Source organism: Struthio camelus, chromosome 2 (assembly GCF_040807025.1).
Source record: "Struthio camelus isolate bStrCam1 chromosome 2, bStrCam1.hap1, whole genome shotgun sequence".
Lineage (NCBI taxonomy): Eukaryota > Metazoa > Chordata > Aves > Struthioniformes > Struthionidae > Struthio > Struthio camelus.
This window is the reverse complement of record NC_090943.1, coordinates 150,339,861-150,360,450: the sequence shown is the minus strand read 5'-3', so window position 1 is coordinate 150,360,450 and position 20,590 is coordinate 150,339,861.

The following is a 20,590-nucleotide window of genomic DNA, read 5'->3' as shown; positions in this document are numbered from 1 at the left end:
ATGAGTTTGAATGCTGCTCACTCTAGGACTTAGAGTATGTTAAACTTGATCAGTTTATGAGGACAGTTAAGTGACATATATGTGTCGGTTGTGTAGAGGTTGTGCTCACTTTTCAACTCTCTGTTGTTCCCATTTTATCTCTTGGGGAAAGCAATAGAATAGAAAAGAATAGAAAGGTGTAACAACTGTATTATGTAAGTAGGCTCTTGATCTTTCACAACATGTTTATAGCCTGACATGCCAAGTGCAATGAAGCTGTTGTTGACCCTGTATGCTGGAATGTAAGCTGTAGTGTCCCACAATGCCAATATATTCTCTTTGAGATTCCTACTTGCTCTTCAGCTAGGTGGGTCAAAAAGCTGGAGGGATTGCTCAGAGTACAGTAGTTGCATCTTGATGGTTAGCTGAATGCTGTAAGAGCTAGTGGCTGTACAATGATTTAAGTCATGGATGTTAGTAACAGCATATGGTCAGGCTGATCAGTAACCAGTCAGGCTGCGACATGAAGCTGGGTCCTACAGCAACAGAGTAGAAACTTCTGGCAGAGTCAGCTACTCCCCATCCTGACTCTGCTTTGTTTTCAACTTAAGGAGTCAAGACTCCCTGCCTTAACCAGCAAGATATTGCTAAGGACACTGCCATTCTGTCCCTTTGAGAAGCTCCCTCAGTGTTTCTACCAGGACACTTAATTTTTAGCTTGGGGAAAAAATGTATACAAACACTATTCTCCAAAAGTTGCTAGCTGCTGAGTAAATGGGGCAGTATTGATCTTCTCAGAGCAAACACAGCAGGTGGGAAGCTGGGTAGTCCTTTCTTGGAACACCAGGAATAGTTTACACACCACAGAAATTAATTCCCTTGATTTTCAGGAGAGTAGCATATGATACAAAGGCTCCTGTCTGTAGAACAGCAATCTGACAGAAATCACTCTGCAAACAGGAAGTTTTCACTACTCTTATTAGATCTGGGACCTGAATACCTTTAGTGTTTGTGGATTCTGATCCATCTTTCCCCAGAGATGGCACTTAAAATGTTACACCTGCTGCTTCACAAGGCAAAAGTGGTTTTCATAGCTTAATGGCCTTATATCTTACTGTGATAAATCAGATATACCAGAGGACATTGCTATCTACACTAGTTAGTTGCTTAAGCCTCTAGCAATAGCCAGATGTATTTCTTCTGCCTCCTTGTTTGAGGGCAGAATCTTCATGTGCACCCTCAAAGTACTGTGCTTCAGTTATATATAAATGTTCATCAGATCATTTGCCTGTACAAATTACAGCCTGAGTGTTATCTGTGAACTGTGTATTTCCATTATTCATCCATGTCTCTGTTCCTGATTGGATGCCTGAAACTTTATGAATAGAGAAAAAAGTGAATGATGAATAGTGAATCATGAATAATAAACAGATGATGAGTACACTTTTTCATACTCCTAGTCCTCCATGAATATGTGTATCCCTATATATCAGTTGCCTTCACCAACATTCATATGCAGAGAAAATACATTGAAATATGTCTAGCAAAATAGGGCAGGAATGCAGCTGAATCAAATCAGGAACAGTATTTTTTGCGCATAGTTGTGAATGCACTACTCAGCAGTCATCAGCACCAATAAAATTCAAGTGTTCTGGGGACAATGTTAGCTGGAGAGGCAAGAGGATAATATTTCTCCATGAACCTTCCACTGACTTGCACCAGGAAGGTGGACATGTCACAGTGTTTCTGCTTTCTTCAATTTTCTCAGCTTTAAATTAGAAATAACGATGCCCTTCCTCCTTTCTGTAACACCCTAGGACATCTGGATAAATTGTACTAAGTGAGAATTAAATATTTTTAAAGACTCATCAATAACCAACATAAATCATGTCAGACTTCAGATTCTTAGCCTTTTAGGTAGCTTACAGGTATGTTCAGTGCAGCTGTTGCTTAGGAGATTATTCATAAATTATTTTTTCCCCCTACAGATAATTGATAGGTTCTGTGTGCCTGACTTGTCAAAACAAATTATATTTATACTATACTATATCCATGCTGACTACTCCTGATCACCTTCTTATCCTTCATATGCTTGGAAATGGTGTCCAGGATGAGCTGCTCCATTACCTTTCCAGGGATCGAGGTAAGACTGACAGGTTTGTAGTTCCTTGGGTCCTCCTTCTTGCCCCTTTGGAAGACTGGGGTGACATTTGCTTTCTTCCAGTCCTCAGGCACCTCTTCTGATTGCCATGACCTTACAAAGATAATTGAGAGTGGCCTTTCTGTATATGATCTATCAGTTAGTAGCCTAGTTATTATCAAGCCGTAGTGAACATTTTAAAATTTAGAAAAGAAATGTTCATAGCCTGAATAAAGAGAACCAAGCCCTTGATAAACTGCTAAAGGATACTCAAAAGCCTCCATTACTCCCCCAGAATTATCCATCCACATCAGACATAACAGACACTTAAATCTGCCTTTCTCTCAGGGACTGTGTCTCAACCCCATTCCAAACAGTCTTCTGTCGGCTGGGACACAAGGTGGTTCTGCTGAAACCAGCACTATTAGAATAGCTTTGGTTTTGACTTTAGCTTTCATAATGACAGAAGTCAACAGTGTCAAAAAATTCTTGTCTGCTCTGATCACTTTAACTAGTATTGAGTAGGGTGGAATACCTTACAGATATGCAGTAAGTAGACCTGCATAGCACTGCTCTTGAACACTTTACTGGAGACATAGAACCTTCTGCACTTATGGGATGCCAATATTTAAAAATTTCCTGAAAGTGCTTTTAAAAGGAAAAAAAGATGTTTTTATAAGTCCTGGATATGCATCTTTTGTTCACAGAAATACACGGTGTGTCTAGATTTGATTGGAAAACCATCAAACGGGACATCAGAGCTCTGGGAATGGTGGTGAAGGGTCTGGGAGCCCAGGTCGTTTTCTCCTCAATCTTGCCTGTGAGGGGAAAGGATGGGAGGAGGAGTAGACGAGTTTTCCAAGTTAACAACTGGCTGCGCCGCTGGTGTTGGCAACAGGGCTTTGGTTTCTATGACCATGGGACCCTGTTTGAAGATCACCAGCTGATGGGGAGCGATGGGATCCACCTTACCAAGTGGGGCATACGTGTCTGTCTCTGCCAACAGGTTGTCCAGCCTGGTAAGGAGGGCTTTAAACTAGGCAAGATGGGGGAAGGGGAGAGTTATAGTGGCAGGGGAGTCAGTAAAACACCGCTCAAGTCAGGATGCCTCCAGTGGGTGCATACAGCCAGGGGAGACAGCATGCGACATGGCTATGGAGGATCCTCTTGCACCTCTCCTGGGAAGCCTGCGTTCTTGACTGGCTCTCTGAAATGCCTGTATACCAATGCACGCAGCATGGGGAATAAACAGGAAGAGTTAGAGATCTGTGTGCGGTCGCAGGACCATGATCTCATTGCGGTTACAGAGACATGGTGGGATAGTTCACATGACTGGAATGCTGTCATGGATGGCTATGTGCTTTTTAGGAAAGACAGGCCAGGAAGGCGAGGTGGTGGAGTTGCCCTTTATGTGAGGGAGCAGCTAGAATGTATGGAGCTCTGCCTCGGGGTGGATGAAGAGCAAGTTGAGAGCCTATGGGTAAGGATTAAAGGGCAGGGTAACACGGGTGACACTGTCATGTGTGTTTACTACAGGCCGCCTGATCAGGAGAAAGCTGTCGATGAGCTACAGAGAGCTGGAAGTAGCCTCACATTCACGGGCCCTGGTCCTCATGGGAGACTTCAACCACCCTGACATCTGCTGGGAAGACAGCACAGCTAGGCACAAACAGTCAAAGAGGTTCCTGCAGAGCATTGATGATAATTTCTTGATCCAGGTGGTGGAGACGCCAACGAGGAGAGGTGCAATGCTAGACCTTGTACTAACACACGAAGAAGGTCTAGTTGGAGATTTGAAGGTTGGGGGCAGCCTTGGCTGCTGCAGTGACCATGAGATGGTGGAGTTCAGGATCCTACGAGGAGGGAGCAGGGCAATGAGTAGGATTGCAGTGCTGGACTTCAGGAGAGCACACTTTGGCCTCTTCAGGGACCTACTTAGGGGAATCTCATGGGGTATGGCCCTAGAAGGAAGAGGGGTCCAAGAAAGCTGGCTAATGTTCAAGTATCACCTCCTCCAGGCTCAAGAGCAGTGCATCCCTCTGAGTAAGAAGTCGAGCAAAGCGGGCAGGAGACCTGCATGGATGAGCAAGGTACTCCTGGCAAAACTCCAACAGAAGAAGGAAGTGTACAGAATGTGGAGAAGGGGACAGGCCACTTGGGAGGAATACAGGGACGTTGTCAGAGCGTGCAGGGATGTGACAAGGAAGGCTAAGGCCCATTTGGAATTAAATCTGGCAAGGGATGTCAAGGACAACAAGAAGGCCTTCTTCAAATACATCAATAGCAAAAGGAAGACTAGGGAAAATGTGGGCCCACTGCTGAATGGGGCAGGTGCCCTGATGACAAAAGGATATAGAGAAGGCAGAGTTATTGAATGCTGCCTTTGCTTCAGTCTTCACTGCTAAGGCCAGTGCTCAGGAATTCCAGACCCTGGGGACAAGAGAGGAAGTCTGGAGAAAGGAAGACTCTCCCTTGGTGGAGGAGGATCGGGTTAGAGATCTTTTGTCCAAGCTTAACATCCACAAATCCACGGGCCCTGATGGGATGCACCCACGAGTGCTGAGGGAGCTGGCGGATGTTATTGCTAGGCCACTCTCCATCATCTTGGAAAGGTCCTGGAGATCAGGAGAGGTGCCTGAGGACTGGAAGAAAGCCCATGTCACCGCCGTCTTCCACAAGGGCAAGAAGGAGGAGCCAGGAAACTCCAGGCCTGTCAGCCTCACCTCCATCCCTGGAAAGGTGATGGAACAGCTCCTCCTGGAGGTCCTCACTTAGCATCTGGAGGACAAGAAGGTGATCAGGAGTAATCAGCATGGATTCACCAAAGGAGAAATCATGCTTGACCAATCTGATAGCGTTCTCTGATGGCATGACTGGCTGGGGAGATGAGGGGAGAGTGGTGGATGTTGTCTTCCTGGACTTCAGCAAGGCTTTTGACACTGTCTCCCATCACATCCTTGTAGGTAAGCTCAGGAAGTGTGGGTTAGATGAGTGGAAAGTGAGGTGGATTGAGAACTGGCTGGATGGCCGAGCTCGGAGGGTTGTGGTCAGTGGTGCAGAGCGTAGTTGGAGGCTTGTAGCTAGCGGTGTCCCCCAGGGGTCAGTGCTGGGTCCAGTCTTGTTCAATGTATTCATCAATGACCTGGAGGAAGGGACAGAGTGCACCCTCAGCAAGTTTGCTGAGCATACTAAACTGGGGAGAGTGGCTGATGCCCCAGAAGGCTGTGCTGCCTTTCAGAGGGACCTGGAGAGGCTGGAGAGGTGGGCGGAGAGGAACCTCCTGAAGTTCAACAAAGGCAAGTGCAAGGTGCTGCACCTAGGCAGGAATAATCCCATGCAGCAGTACAGGCTGGGGGTTGACCTGCTGGAAAGTAGCTCTGCGGAGAAGGACCTGGGAGTGCTGGTGGACAACAAGTTGATCGTGAGGCAGCAGTGTGCCCTTGTGGCCAAGAAGGCCAAGGGTCTCCTGGGGCTGCATGAGGCAGAGTGTTGCCAGCAGGTGGAGGGAGGTGATCCTGCCCCTCTACTCAGCCACATCTGGTGAAGCCACATCTGGAGTGCTGTGTCCAGTTCTGGGCTCCGCAGTACAAGAGAGACATGGCACTACTGGAGAGAGTCCAGCGGAGGACTCCAAAGATGATTAGAGGGCTGGAGCACCTCTCCTGTGAGGAAAGGCTGAGGGAGCTGGGCCTGTTGAGCCTGGAGAAGAGAAGACTGAGAGGCCTTCTCATAAACGTGTATAAGTATCTGAAGGGGGAGTGTCAAGAGGATGAGGCCAGCCTCTTCTCCATGGTGCCCAGCAACAGGACCAGAGGCAACGGGCAGAAACTGGACCACAGGAAGTTCCACCTAAACCTGAGAAAAAACTTCTTCCCTGTGAGGGTGACAGAGCATTGGACCAGGTTGCCCCGAGAGGTGGTGGAGTCTCCTTCGCTGGAGATATTCAAAACCCGTCTGGATGCGATCCTGGGCAATATGCTCTAGGTGACCCTGCTTGAGCAGGGAGGTTGGACTAGATGATCTCCAGAGATGCCTTCCAACCTAAACGATTCTGTGATTCTGTGATTCTTTGATTCTGTGATTTCAGTACTGACTCCCTAAAAACCTGTAACCAGGAAGTTCAAGATACCATTCTAATATAAAACTCAGTTAATGTGAGGTTTGTCATTAACTGATCTTTTTTTTGCCACTTTAAAAAATGATAATGCATCCTTGTTGATATTGCCTTTGGTGCTCCAAGGAACTACAAATTAGAGTCACCCTTTTATTGTCCTTTCAACTCATCAAATTATAAATGCATTTCATCTGTGTTAAGGTATCACAGCAAAAAAATTACAAGATGACCTTCAAAAATATCTAGTAAAGCATTGTTACTTACTTTGCTCTAGATTTCACCTCAGACAATCTCTTGTTTCTGTCATTTTCAGAGATAAATTACTATTTCCACTGTGCCTTCACCTGTAATAGCAGCTGCCTTTTCACCGCCTATCACTCACTTTTTTAACCCCACTCCTTTTCCCCCATTTTCTTCCTTTCTGCCTACACTGGAATTCTCAGTTTCTCCAAAGACAAAAGTATATATTTAATACATAAATATGAAATATATAAACATAATCTGACCTACCTTTCTTTTTCCCTTTTCCTGTCCATAATGCAGAAAATTGCCATTTGCTTTTTTGTCTTACTCCTCCTATTGTTCTAGTAATCCCATCTCATCCCATTCCCTCGCTTATTCTTCTCCTTAGCTTCTCATTGTGCTCTGACTGTCTTCCATCACTGTTCAAACAGGCTTATTTTCTTAGCTTAAACCAGTTTTCCTTTGTAGGTACTGCCTACTTTCTCTGCATTTTCCCAGAGTGCTAAGGGTTGGTGTGGTGTTCCTCTCCCTCCTCCCACCGCGGAGTTGCTCCAGTCTGGCTGCCATGAACCTGAACACAAATGAGCACATACTTTTGGAAATGTCATCCTTTTTTGGCTTTAGTGAGTCTTCATTCTTTCTACTTTCTTTCTGCCTCTCTCACTACTTGTTCAGGAAGTCTTGTGGAAGATATTCTCATCCTCCTTCCCAGTTACAGGGGAGAGAAGAGCTCAGTAAGTTGCTAAGTAAGGCTATATTTTTATTATATTTTTGCTTTAATCCTCACCATGTTCTCTCTCTCTCATCTGCAAACACATGATCAACCAATGTGTCTATGTAAAAAAAAGTATGTCTTTGATATACATCTTTACACCAAACCTATTTTCTTATACCCAAACTAAAACCTTTTCTTGTCTCTTAAGATCCAACAGTCATGCCAGGCTGAACACAGCTGAAGCAAGCCTCTCAACCTCTCTTCACTGTAAGCTCTCTTTTCACACTTTTCACAACTGCTTTTCTTAGCCATTGTCACGATTCTACCATGCTGCCTCTAAATGAGAGGTAATGATCCATTCAGATATCTCCGGTCTCTCACTCCATGCTGTAGCTCAATCTTGAAGAATCTTTCCACCTGTAGAATAACTCATCTAGCCCTCCTTTGTAGTTAATAGAAAGAAGTAAGGTGTTGCCAGACGAGATTTGATGTATTATTACCTTAAAGTAAATATTTCCCTTTACTGGCTGTTAAGGAAGCCGGGGTGACTAGCTCAGATGCTGATATCCACAGCGTAGACATCTGAATCTACTGAGATGAATCTAACTTTTGTATGCTTTTGAAGTTATTTTCCACATTGTAAATTATATGACGTTGGGAGCAATGGCATACCGTTACCTCCTGGGCCTGTACAGAGCCTAGTGCAATGGGGTTCAAGGGCATGACTAAGTTTCCATCGTGCTATTATAATGATCAGACTTCAAGTTATCAACAACACCAAAATGCTGTACAAAAAAAGACCAAAGAAAACATCTTGCAAAGGTTAAAGGAGCCACAGTGAAGTATAGCAAGAATATGGAGGCATTCAGAAACAGTTAATTGATAGCTTGTGTGGCTGGTATTCGCAGTGCTGCTATCCCGGTGACTCTAAACATATGGCAACAAGAATAATGCTGAAAAAGAACAATGGCATTTAGTCATCTGCTGTATGTAGAACTTATTTATTTGTGTATTTATTACTAAGAATGGTATATAAAAATTTTTTGCTTCCTTTCGGAAGGGGTTTTGAAATTAAGAGCCAAGCCAGTTGGAGAAAACATGAAATCCTCAAACTTCTGTAACTATAGGTATCATTTCACGAGAATTTTGCCTCTGCTGCTCCGTGTTTCCTTTTAGCAATAAGTGAAATTATAGGACTTGAGCTAATTCTTTACACTTCTTCTCATGTCTTTGGTACTGCAGACCACAATGTCCTTGTTTGAGAAAGAGATGACTGAGTGGGGATATGACAGATATATAAAATTATGAGTAGTATGGTGTCAGTGAATGAAGAATGTTTGTTTAGTGTCTCCCACAGTATTTTTATTCTTAACAAGGAATATCAGGCAGCAGATTCAAAGCAAATAAATGATATTTTTTTCTTTACATGCTTCAGAGTTAGCCTATGGAATTTATCACTGGATTGGAAGAAAAATATCGCACATGCACACATACAATACAGCTTTCCCATGGAAAGCTGGGTATTCAGTTCCATGTACAAATCCAGACTGGAAGCAGAATTATTCTGCTTATGAAAATCAAATACCATTTTTTGTCTTACATAACTCTTACTATCTTAATGTTAGGTACAAAAGCAGGGCACCAGGGAAAAAGGCTGCTGGTTTACTTTTCAAGGCTCCTTCACTCTGGGTTAGGTGGAACCTCTGGAGGGATTTTGAAATGCAACATGGAACAGACAGAATGGGCCGGGACTTGGAGACTGCTCAGAAAATCAGGGAGCTGACACACAGGCAGTTCTCAAAGGTGATAGAAAGAAACAGACTTTTCAAAAGGACCCAGAGAACATTTTCTAGAATTTTTTTGCATCTTGAAAAGCCACAAAGAGTTGCTGGATTAGGGGAAACCTGAGAGGAAAAGGCTTGACATGCAAGGAAGAAGGGGCGGGGCACGGAGTTGATTCCAAACCTACGTATTGTAATTGAGTCTTACCCAGCACAGCAGGATTTTTTACTCTGTTTAAAAAGTGCGTGCTCTAACAGAACATCGCTTCTGAGACACAGACTCCTTTTGGTGCTTTTGTGGTGTTCCTTACAGGAAATGGTGTTAGTAGACTTATCTCAGAGCTTTGGCTTTTTGGAGTCGTGTCACATTCTGTGTTATTTATTTTATAGATGCCTGTATTTATGCGAGAAAAATCCCATCCTTTCTATTTTGGCCTGTTGGAAGGTTTTGCTGCTACAACCCTGCACACAAACCCGTGTGCTGGAGGATGTAATACTCTGTGTGTTGACCAAGGTAGCGCGCAGAGCTCATACGGGCTGTCAGCTCACTGATAACAACAATAATCCTCACAAGACTCGCGTCTGTAAAGTAATACTACGTTTTGGTTCAAAATGCACTGTGCGCATTCAGCTTCATAGCTAGGCTGAGTCCAATTTTTTATTTTAGTCACTCTTCCAAAAGTGGCATTGGCTCTTCTGACAGGAGAGAGTACTTCATCATCTCTAAGAGCATCACTTGACAATAGGCTAAGAATTTGATCTGATGTTGTGAAACAATTGCTTTGATGGCTTTCCTCAGCTTGGTTACCAGAAACCCTGCTTGACAATTTATTTTGAACATCTGGCCTACTATTATTGGGCATCTATTTATAAAGCTGCCCTCAACAAAACTCTAGTAGAATTGCCTGTCTTCAATCAGTTTGTGTGTGTCTTGTGGCAACAGAATATTTTACGGACATTAGTTCCTAATTGTCCAGGGTTTTCTTATACAAATCAACATTCCTTTCTGGAGCTACTTTATTTATGTGTGTTTTTTATTAACAGAGCTGTTTCTGCATGCAACATGAATGAAAACAACTCTATTAGAGAAGCTGTAAGTCATTGTCATCATTTTATTAAATAAATTATTTCAAGATCTCAGACAAAGCATGTAAAAGTTTTGACAAACAGCTAGCCATTCCTTAAAATACATACCAACCATCTCTTTGTTTCTGCACTTGTATTAAGTTCATTTAAGATTTGTCAATACCAAGGGTAGCAAAATAATTGTAAGCACATTCAGAGATGCTATAGGATGTAAGGAGGAAGGGAAGAAAGAGGAAACGATTCTCATTCAAGAACAAAGATGTAACACAAAAAAGTTTCATATACTACTGTTATTACATGGATACATCACACATTGTGAAAGTTTGTTAGGGAGCAGTGACAGTTCTATATCTCTCATGTATTTAACTCATCATACATTTTTGTTCTTACAAATATTATCCTATTATTTTTATTTGTAAATGTAATATCTCTTAAGTATGATGCACCAAAATACTGCTTCTAGAGATCACTGAAGCTTGATGCCTTTCAGCCAAATGATGCCTCTCTGCAGGAGCATTTTCTTGCTCTGCTGTGTACAACAAAGATCTTTGTCTCTTTGTGTTCATTCAGCTTAAGCTGCATATCTGTGTTTCACTCAGTCAATGCAATACATTTTGTCCTTGCACCAACTAAACTATGTGAACTAGAAAGTAGATGTTTGTTAATGACAAAGAACTTGCAAAGATATCCTTGTGCCACTGAAGTTGAGGAAAATCTGGCATTTGATTGAATGGAATCTGACTATAGATTTTAACGAATTATTTTGCATTTACTTGAGTGTTATATTAAATTGTCGCAGGCAGAGGCTATGATCATGAGGAATATAAAAGAAGGGATTACTTTTTTATATTTTAATCTGCTTATGCCTTTCATTGTTATGGGTATTAATTTCATGAAAGGAGGTGGTAAAGAAAACATGCATACAGTCAGTCAGGTGCTTCTCTTCTGGATGACCCCAGTATGTGCTCAGAGCACCATGCAATCCATAGGAGACACTACATGCCCTTCGCTCAAGGAAACTTTTTATGAGTGAAGTTGTCATGTGCTTTAATATTTTTAAGCTGTGAATTCAGAATAGCTGTCACCTTAACTATCCTGTCATCTTTAAAACAAAAATAAAGAAATAAAAGGAGAATTCCAAATGCTACTTCTGTAAGAGCCAAAGTCCATATTGATTCAGTGAAATGTAGATGTAATGTAGCTTCAAGACACTGGATTATCTGAAGAGCTTTTTAGTAGTAGAGTGCAGTGTTCCTACATGGAAATCATCATGGTGAGGGTTTAGAATTACATTGCCTATTGCTCTGTCCCTCATTGTCTCAGTCCCATAAGCAACAAGTTCAAGAAAGATAAATTAAAGGAGAATATTTCTATATTCCACTTCCAGGTGTGCAACAGCTGGTCAAGGCTGAGAGACATTGGCACTAAAAGCTGTAAATTCTACTACAACTTGGAACACTTTCCATCATTGTGGCTTTCTCACATTAATAATCACTGCAATTGAGAAAATGGGAGCTCAGGTGTGCTCCATTACTTTGCTTGCTATCATCCCCACACATTCACCTGGTCTGGATTCACACTGGGGCCTTGAATAGTGACAGGCAGAAAGCCATGATTTATACAGCACTGTAGTAATTAGGGCATAGCTCACAAGTGCTGCTATAGCTTAGGTTGTGTCAGTGTTTCCATTAGAAATCCTTATGTTTAATGGTTTATAATTTGGTCATAAAATATCATTCCGAGCTGCATATGATTTGGCATGCAAGGTGTCAGCTCCAGAGGGAATCTTGCATTAAAATGCAAAATCTGTTTCATGCTTTTGAAGTCATTTGGATACACATACGCACCAACACAAGCATCTCTGTACATCCTCAGAAATTCAAAATGGGAAGTTCATGACAGACTACATACACTTTTCAACCCATATGTTTCAAAAAGACAGCTGTCTTCTCCTAAATGTTGGTCACAGTATTAGCCCTTACATGTAATAAATAAGAGCAGAACTTTTCTCCCCTGTAACAGCTTGAAAGGAGTAGCTAGTATCCTTCACTTACCATCCCAGGGGGAAATATCACATGCTTCGCAGAGTCCAGCACGGGTCCTTTTAGATATTTCACATAAGGACGGTATCATGTTTAATATCAAATGTACTTATTCAAAGATATTTGACATTACACGGGATTTTGATTCAGTAGAGTGATACAGCAACATACTGAAATCACAATACAAGTCTAAGTTACGTTTAGCAGACTATAGCAGTTGCAATATGCAGGTGGCTCACAATACAAATGTGATACCCGTTACCAGTTTCTCTTTCTCTGGGTGTCTCCAGTCACCGGGAAGGGACATGTGGATTGAAACCATCTCAAGCCTGTTGCTCTCTTCAAAGTTCTTTTGTTAGTTGTTCAGTTTTTGTACTCTATTTTCGGCCAAGCCATGACTGCCCCCTATGCTGGTTCAGCCAACTCAAGGAGACATTCACACTCTTTTGATTAACTCAGGGAAAAAACATTTACACAGCCAGTTGATCCATGCAACTGTAGTATAGTCAGTTGATCCACTTAGCTGATACAGCTGTTTATCTAAACCAAGGCCATGCTCCACGCCTCTTTGTGTTGAGATAAATTTAGCTTTCCTTGCAATAGCTGTGATCAGTCACACCCTACATTCTCCCCTGCGCTTCATGGGCACACTGAGGCTCATCACCTCTGAGTCTTCTTCCACTGTAGAGGTTTATTGGTCAGTCGTACTCTGTAAGAACTGGAACAGGCGGTCATCACACTTTCTGATGCTCATTCTGTCTTTTAAGTACATTCTGTGATCTGACAGAGCCCTGGCAAGGTATTCTGGAGCCTGGAGAAAGAGGACAACTTGCCACCGCTCCTTGGCTACCTCTTCTGGTGCAGGGATTGTGCCCCAGCAGCCTCTCCCTCCCAGCAGGCCCAGTTCCCATCCCCACTGAGCTGGGCTCCTCACCCTCAGCCTGCCTGCTCACAGCCCGTAGCAGCAACAGCTAACTCGTGGGCATGAGATTTCCCCCAACACAGGGCCACTCATCACCAGCAGGTGAAGGAGTAATAACAACACTGACCTCGACTGGTTGCTCCTGGCCCGTGCCCAGGTTGTAGCCACCTCATGCTCAGTCCAGGGTCCTCCTCCCTTGGTGACATTAGAGATGCTCTGGAAATCTAGGCTATGGAGAAGTTTCTGTCAGAAGACAGTTTGTTGTGACTAAGGCCATGTTACCTAATCTCTCTACTGCTACGTTTGTCTTTTGCTCAATGGGGGAATGAATACATGACTTCCTCTCAGGACTGCTGAAATACTAGTGATGAGTGCCACAGATGTGCCTGTAAATAACTGTCTAGATCTAAGAGCATGCCTGTGAATGAAAAATCATTCACTGAATATTTCCAGAAAGTGAACCAAAAGAATCAGGAAGGAGGAAGCGAATTCATAGCTTTGAATTATGCTGCTGTAATGTTTGCTGTGTTCCTAGTACATCAGATGTTAAAAACCCACCTGAAAATCACAAGCACAGAATAATAAATGATGTGTATGCAATGTCTGAGAATAGTAACCTCCAGACATTAAGCAGCTTGCATACTGAAAACATTTACAAAACTTCCTTCCTTCCATAAGCTTTCTTCCCTACACAGAAGGGAAATATCTAGTCTATTTAGTTGCAATGGAAGGAATATGGGAGCCAGGAGATCACAAATGTGAGGTATGAAGAAGTGCCTATTTCAATCAGTCAGCATGAGCATTCTTATTTATTACATGTTATAAAAAGTTTATTGCCCGTTTTACAACTATAGCTGCCCAATGTTTGATTTAACCAGAAAACATGCCAGTAAAGTACTTTTCCGTCAGACCTTGCTTTTCACGTACTGGAAGCTGTGACAGCTTAGCCCAGACTCTTTCCAAACTATTTGCTGGTGATCATGAATCCTTCAGGTACCAGGGAGAAAGTCTGCACCTGACTTGCAAATCTCCCAGGAACTAAGAAGAAAATCTGCATCCCAACATGTCTATCGGTGAAGAGAAACACCAGTGATGACTTGAGTCACTAACTGGATAGGTCCCTATTTTTATTGCTCCATTTTGGAAGCCATAATCTAAACTGCTGGGTGATTTTTAAATTTTCACTGATGTGTTTTGGCATTATAAGCACTTAACTCCCATCTAAGCTACCATAAGTGCTCGATTAGCCTCATAACCAAGGGGAAGGTTAATGCCTTCCCTGGGCAGAACTGTGAACTTGTGTTGCTGGAGGGTTTTTCTTTCTCTTTCCTTTTCCTTGTCTCAAGTTGTGGGTGGAAATATTCCTATAGAAGAGAAGGAGGAGGAAAATGGATCTCTCTTTCTCTCATTAGGAGGCCTGAGGAAGTGAACTTACTTTCCCGTTCTTTGTCCTTCTTCACCAATAGAGCCATCCTGGCTGGAAGGGATGGCCCCTTGGTGTTTGCTGCCAGTAGGATTTCTCAAGCTGTGTTTTGGGTCCACTGTAGCTCTCCTGTGCCAATCTGAGATTTTTTTTCCCCTGTTTGTGTCAGTCTAGGTGCACAGGTAGGAGGCCTCACTGACTTACTGTATGTGATTGCTCTGATCTAAGATAAAATGAGTGAAGGAAATTTTTAAATAACAAAATTAAAGCTTTCAAAAATGATCTCCCTACAGCTTTGGGAAGTTAAAAGAAAATCAAGGTAAAAAATTTACCGCCAAGCTAGCAGTCTTAGAGATCTTTCATGTGTAGCTGTTTGCTTCCTCAAAGAGGACACACAAGAGAACCTGGAAGTAAGCTGAAGGCAGTCACCTGTGTTTTATTGGCTATACTGAATTAGGTCATTTAACTCCTCACTAATTTCCCTCAAATACAGTTATGGGAGGGGGGTAAGGCTAGAGAGGAAGCTGGTAGTCCGTCAGTTAACTAAATTTAACAAACTCCCTTCTGCTACTAAAACTTCCACATACGCATTTGAAAGCTATTTTTTCTTGATCAGCGTTCTGATCATACACATGTGGTCCTCCCATGCATGATGATGCATCATGTCCTGTCTTGCAAACGTCACATTCAACACTAATTTTGCAGGAGAATGCCAATGAATGCTGTATGAAAGATGGAATGTTCCATTCATTTTATTTCTATTACCCTGAATTCAACACTCCTGCTGAGCCAGAGCAACAAATGGACGCAGCAGGAAAGCAAATACACATAATCAAACAATAATCTGTATAAAGTCAACATAGCCAACAACTGGCTATTTCAAGTTCCAGAGAAACTTAAACTCGCCAAGAGATGCAGTACAGCAGAAGCATCAGCACACAAAGGTGCCTTTCACACCCTAAGTATTTTGTAGTATATAGTGCAATATCTTGTCCTATTAAACTGTATGTTTAGCAAGCGTCAGAAATTGTTAGCTTTAGAAGGAAAGCCGTGCTAGCATATTGCATATAGGTTTTAAGCCAAGGTGCCTTAACTTACAGAGCTACTACATTGTATAAGATTTCTACATTCGATGGTTTTGCATGAGCATAAAAGATCTCAGGCTTTGGTCCTGTATTTTCTAGTGAATGGTTTTATGTTCAATGTCAAAGGGAAAAAAATGAACACGGTGAAAAAAATGTAATGCAGCACATTTATTGCTGTGTTGTTTCCTTTGTCTTTAAATTCATCAGAAACAAAGAGTTGTGAAGAGAATAAGTCTAATCTTGAAAATAGAATAGGAATATACTTAACTTCCCCTTCTTGGTAGATGGAAGTTTTACTGCTCTTAAAATGTTTTGGACGGCTAGGAGGGAAATGATAGGAAAATATAAAGCCTTTTTGGAATAAACAAGAATGTAAATCATTCTGAGTTCAGACAGTGCTCAACTCAAGAATGCATCAGCTTGGGAAAAGATTAATAAACCAATATTTCTTTCTTGTGCTGTTCTTTGGAGAAAACAGCTGGCTCTGATTAAGTAATTGAAGATCAAAAGAACAGAGATAGAAACATACTGAGTACCTGTTCCAGGATAGGTGTAACAGCTAAAAGAGAAAATTGCCTCCCCTACTTCTTTGGCCATGGGAAGGAGTAAGAAAATATAGTATATAGCATTATTTGTTGCTCTATATGGTAGGGTTCCAAAGCACCTCTAAAGGTTTCCCCTCTTGTAACTCACTTAATAACTGATCTAGAAAGATTGTGTACAACAGGAATTACAGCTGTATAAGGTGAGAAATGCTATAGGTTACCTAATAGCAGAGCACCAGTTGTATACCTAGATATTCCGTCTTTATTGTTGCATTTTGAATCAACCTAGGGAACTGTTGAGCCAGATAATAGCTTTTGTCTTGCCAAGGTCTTTTGAACAGTAAGAGCAGAAAATGGGGTGGAGCTAAAGGACAAGAAATGTAGCTTGTAGTTGAAATTGCGGTCAATGAGGTTTGAAATACAAGCAGAGACACAGTAGGTGAGAAGTAGGCCTGAAAGATTGACTTTAACGAGCCAGGAAAATTTATGATGACAGAAGCTATCAACCTCAGAAAAGCCAAGCAATCCCCTTGTCGTATGTTTAGGAAGTAGGATGCTTTATTTTTATTTAAAACTGATATTCCTTTTAAGATGCTATCTTACATATTGATGAAGGAATGCCTGTTCATCCTTATACTAATTAGGAGCTAAATGCATTTCAGATAATTTTTCATGAACAGCTGTTCACATTTTTTTGTTTTAGTGACCTCACTGACTTGCAAGTACTACTGCTGGTGACTTCTCTTTGCCACCCGAATTTTGAATAACAAGCCTTAATAGGTGACATGTTGTTCTCTGGATAAGACACAATGTTCTTGAAACTTAACAGATATTTCCATTGTAAGCTTGGCTCATATGATGAGGGGCGAATAAGCTACTGAGATATATTATGCCATCTTCTTGTGACTCACCTGCTACATTTTTTTTTAAATAATCACATAGAATAAATTAGAGAACAATGATACAGAACAGATGTCTCAGGTTTTGAGCTGCAGGAGGAAGAAAAGGGGCTCAAATCACATTGAATTTCTATCTTCAGTTTCATTTAGTTCCTCATTTCCTGAATCCTGTAAACATTTCTGTGCATTGGCAGTTTAAGCATGGAGATAGTCCCATTAAATTAAATGGAACTAAGCATACAATTAACTTTAAGCACAAGATTAAATATTAATAAGGTGAAGGCCTCCATAAGGATCATCATCAGAAGAATAGCATTGTTACAGAAGACTTATGAATTAGAGAAATTCTTTCTCTGCTACAGGAAAACTCAAGATAAATTTTTGAAGCAATTGCAAAAATCTGTTCCCTAACAGGAAATATTGGAACTATCAGATTGTTGGTTTACTTCAGAAATATCTGGAAAACTCTTAATTCTGTACTGAAGGAAAGTCCTTAAAATTCTGAAAAGATTCGTTTGCATGAATCATGGATCCAGACTCATCCCCAAATCCAGAGATTCCTCAGTATTTGGAGACGCTGAGCTTCACTCATACCCCTATTATAGCCCAATTCACGTCAAAGAACTAATAGATCTTATCCACTGTAATAGAAGGAAGCCATATCACTCTGGACCTCATGCTATAAGGTCAAGCCTGTAAAACTTTGCAAATGTATAATGTGGGTGGAATCGCATAATTGGGAATAGCATTCAAAGGAAGGTCAGAGGTCTCGGGGAACACTTTCTGCAGCCATGGGCAGGGTCAGGCTAAAGCCTGCAAGCTGCAGAAAAAGAAGTGGCTATCTTATAATTTACATTGTCAGCATAATTCAGGAGTCGCAATAATGGGCCAGCATCCCACTGAACTTGAAAATGTAGAAAACTCCACATTTCAGGCAGATTCTGAAGATCTGACCTAAGTTTGTGCCTCTGAGGCAGTGCAGCGATAGCTGGACTGGCTCTTATCAGAATGTTTTGGAGACTAGAAGATTTCTAGGCAGCCCTGAACTCAGGGGTGCTGATTTATCCGTTTGAAAAGTGTTATTAAACCCAATCGAATCTTAAAACTAAGCAAATAAGAAGTGATAACATAAATATTAGATGCTGTGCATTCCCAATTTAAACAGAAATCAGTTTTCATTCAAGTTAATGATAAAATCTCTTTTAACTTTAGCTGCTCCTTTAGCAGCTTGGAGCCTAGGTGGCATAAAGCCGCTATTTTTCTTCCTCTTGTGTGGTGCTTCCTGAAAGAGAAGACAGAAACATTTCCATGCATAATAGTTTTCCATACACAGTGTGCTTGACTGTTTAGGAACTATTTCACAAAAGTTTGAAGTTTAAAAATCCTAAAGTTTAAAGGTGATGTATATTATCTAGTGTGCAGGTTATATAGTCAATTTCCTGCATTCTGCACACTCCAAAAGCTTCCTTCAAACCCTGGATTTTTCCCAGAAATTTCTATCTAGAGTCCAACCTATGTGGATCCCACTGAGCCTATTCGAGCACGTCTGGAGGTGGTACAGCTACAGGACAGGAGTAATATTTGTCTACTAATTGCGTTTGCACTTGTAGTTTGTCAGATCCTGTAAGAATTCCTATGTAAGTGCTGCATGAGGACTTAACAGGAGCAAGGCACCATGTGACATTATCAGCCGACATACCACTGGTGGATACAGTTAAGTTCATGGTGCTATAGGAGGTGTGGTAGAAAGAGCTTCCTGAGGAACATTTGTAGTAGAAAATTCTTTCCATTTCTTTTAGTCAATTTTTCCTACCTACAGCTCACTTCAGAGACTAGTGGGAAAGGTGAATATGGACATCTTCAGTGACTTTATACCAAGAGCTGTACTTTCTGTCTGTATAGATATCAAGAGCACTTTAGCTACTGAGTAAAAAGGGAGTACAGTCCTGTATGACAGGAAGGCTGAATCAGACGCTGTGTCCTTGATCTTAGTTGTTGTGCTTAGATACATGGACTAGGTAAGTTCAAAATCCACAGCGGACCAAAATCTGGGGACAACCAATCGAGGCTTATTGTAAAGAAATCCCCATTGAAATCTTCGTGGAGAAAACCTTTGAGAAAATGAGGTAAAAGAATAAAGATCTGTGTTACAGTCAGTGAGTATAGATCTCTATTAATTGTCCCAAAGATTACAAATGGTTATCCATCTTCCTCTAACATGAATTAGATACAGAAACAGAAAGTCAGGAATGTAAATGTTCTTTATGTTTGCCCATTCCTCTCATCAAAGCTTCCCTGAGAGGCTGCTGGACTCTTAGTTTTCTGTTAATGTTATGGAAGAAGCTGATAACCCGAGTCAAGAGGACAAGTACTGCACACAGAATATTCCGGACATTTTTCATGTCTTGTTCTGTTCTCTCCAAGCAATTTTCATGTACAGGCAACCACTGGGGAGCGCCTTGGTTGTTGCTAGGTAATGTGCTACGCCATTTGAACGATTACCACTGCTGAACTACTGCTGCTACAGCCTCCTGAGTTTATCGCTACAGTAACGTGATTCCCCGCTTGCCTGTTGACCACAGCTGGGAAACAGTGTTATGCAGCTTGGTGACGCCTATACTCTGACTTGCCCTTTGCATCATGCCTCTGCCTGACCAAGGAGCTACTGAGCACGACGCCAGGGAAACTCTGGTCGCAGTCTGAGGTGTACTTCAGTCCTGGTAATTCGCTAGGGTGGAGAGATTGCTGAATTTGTGGCTTAACCGATGTGCAAGCAAAATGCCTTGCTGATGCTGTCACTGCAGTTGATTTTGACGTAGTTCATCCTAAATTTTTTCTGAAAATTTTATTGCGGAAATCTATAGATTTGGACATGGAGTTGCCCCTTCCTATCATAGCCTTCTCTGAAGACATTGGGTGGGATGGACTCATTTTTCCTGTTTCTGAGAGCTCATTTGAAGAATTATTCAGGATTATATCTTGTCACCTTCAAACACCTCTTTCAACAAACATCTTTCTACCTCTGCCCTGGCAAGTTACTTCAGTGGAAGTACCCAATTACAAAGACAGAAACTCATAATTACTTTTAATTTTAGGGACTTTTGATTTAGCAACCAAAACAATAAAAGAGATGTAAAAAGGTCTGAAAAAGTCTGTCACCTGACGTTACTATTCAGAAGACACAATGTCTTCCTGTGACCATCAGATCTTTTAGATTATGACTTGGGTAGCCACGGTGTTTGAGAGGAGCTAGGTTAGGCGTGTTTGACCGGATGATGAAGGAGGAAGGGGCAAAGTGCAAAAGTCCCTACAAACTCGTAGAGTAGCAACATAACAAGATGAATGAAAAGAAGAGACTGATAAAAAGTGCTGGCCCTGCTAACATCTGCTTCAGCAGGTCAGCATTTCAAAAACAAAAAGTTCAACCTTCACTTCTACCAATGTGGATTTCTTCAGGAATATGCCAGGTTTCTTTTTTTTTTTATGATGCAAGAGTAAACTGGTACTATAATGAAAGATTTTGATTTCTACAATTCTCCATTCCTACTTGCGTTCTGAGACGTATCAGTTGGTAAAATTCTAATCCACCTAATCAGTGACATGTTTAAGGGTTTTT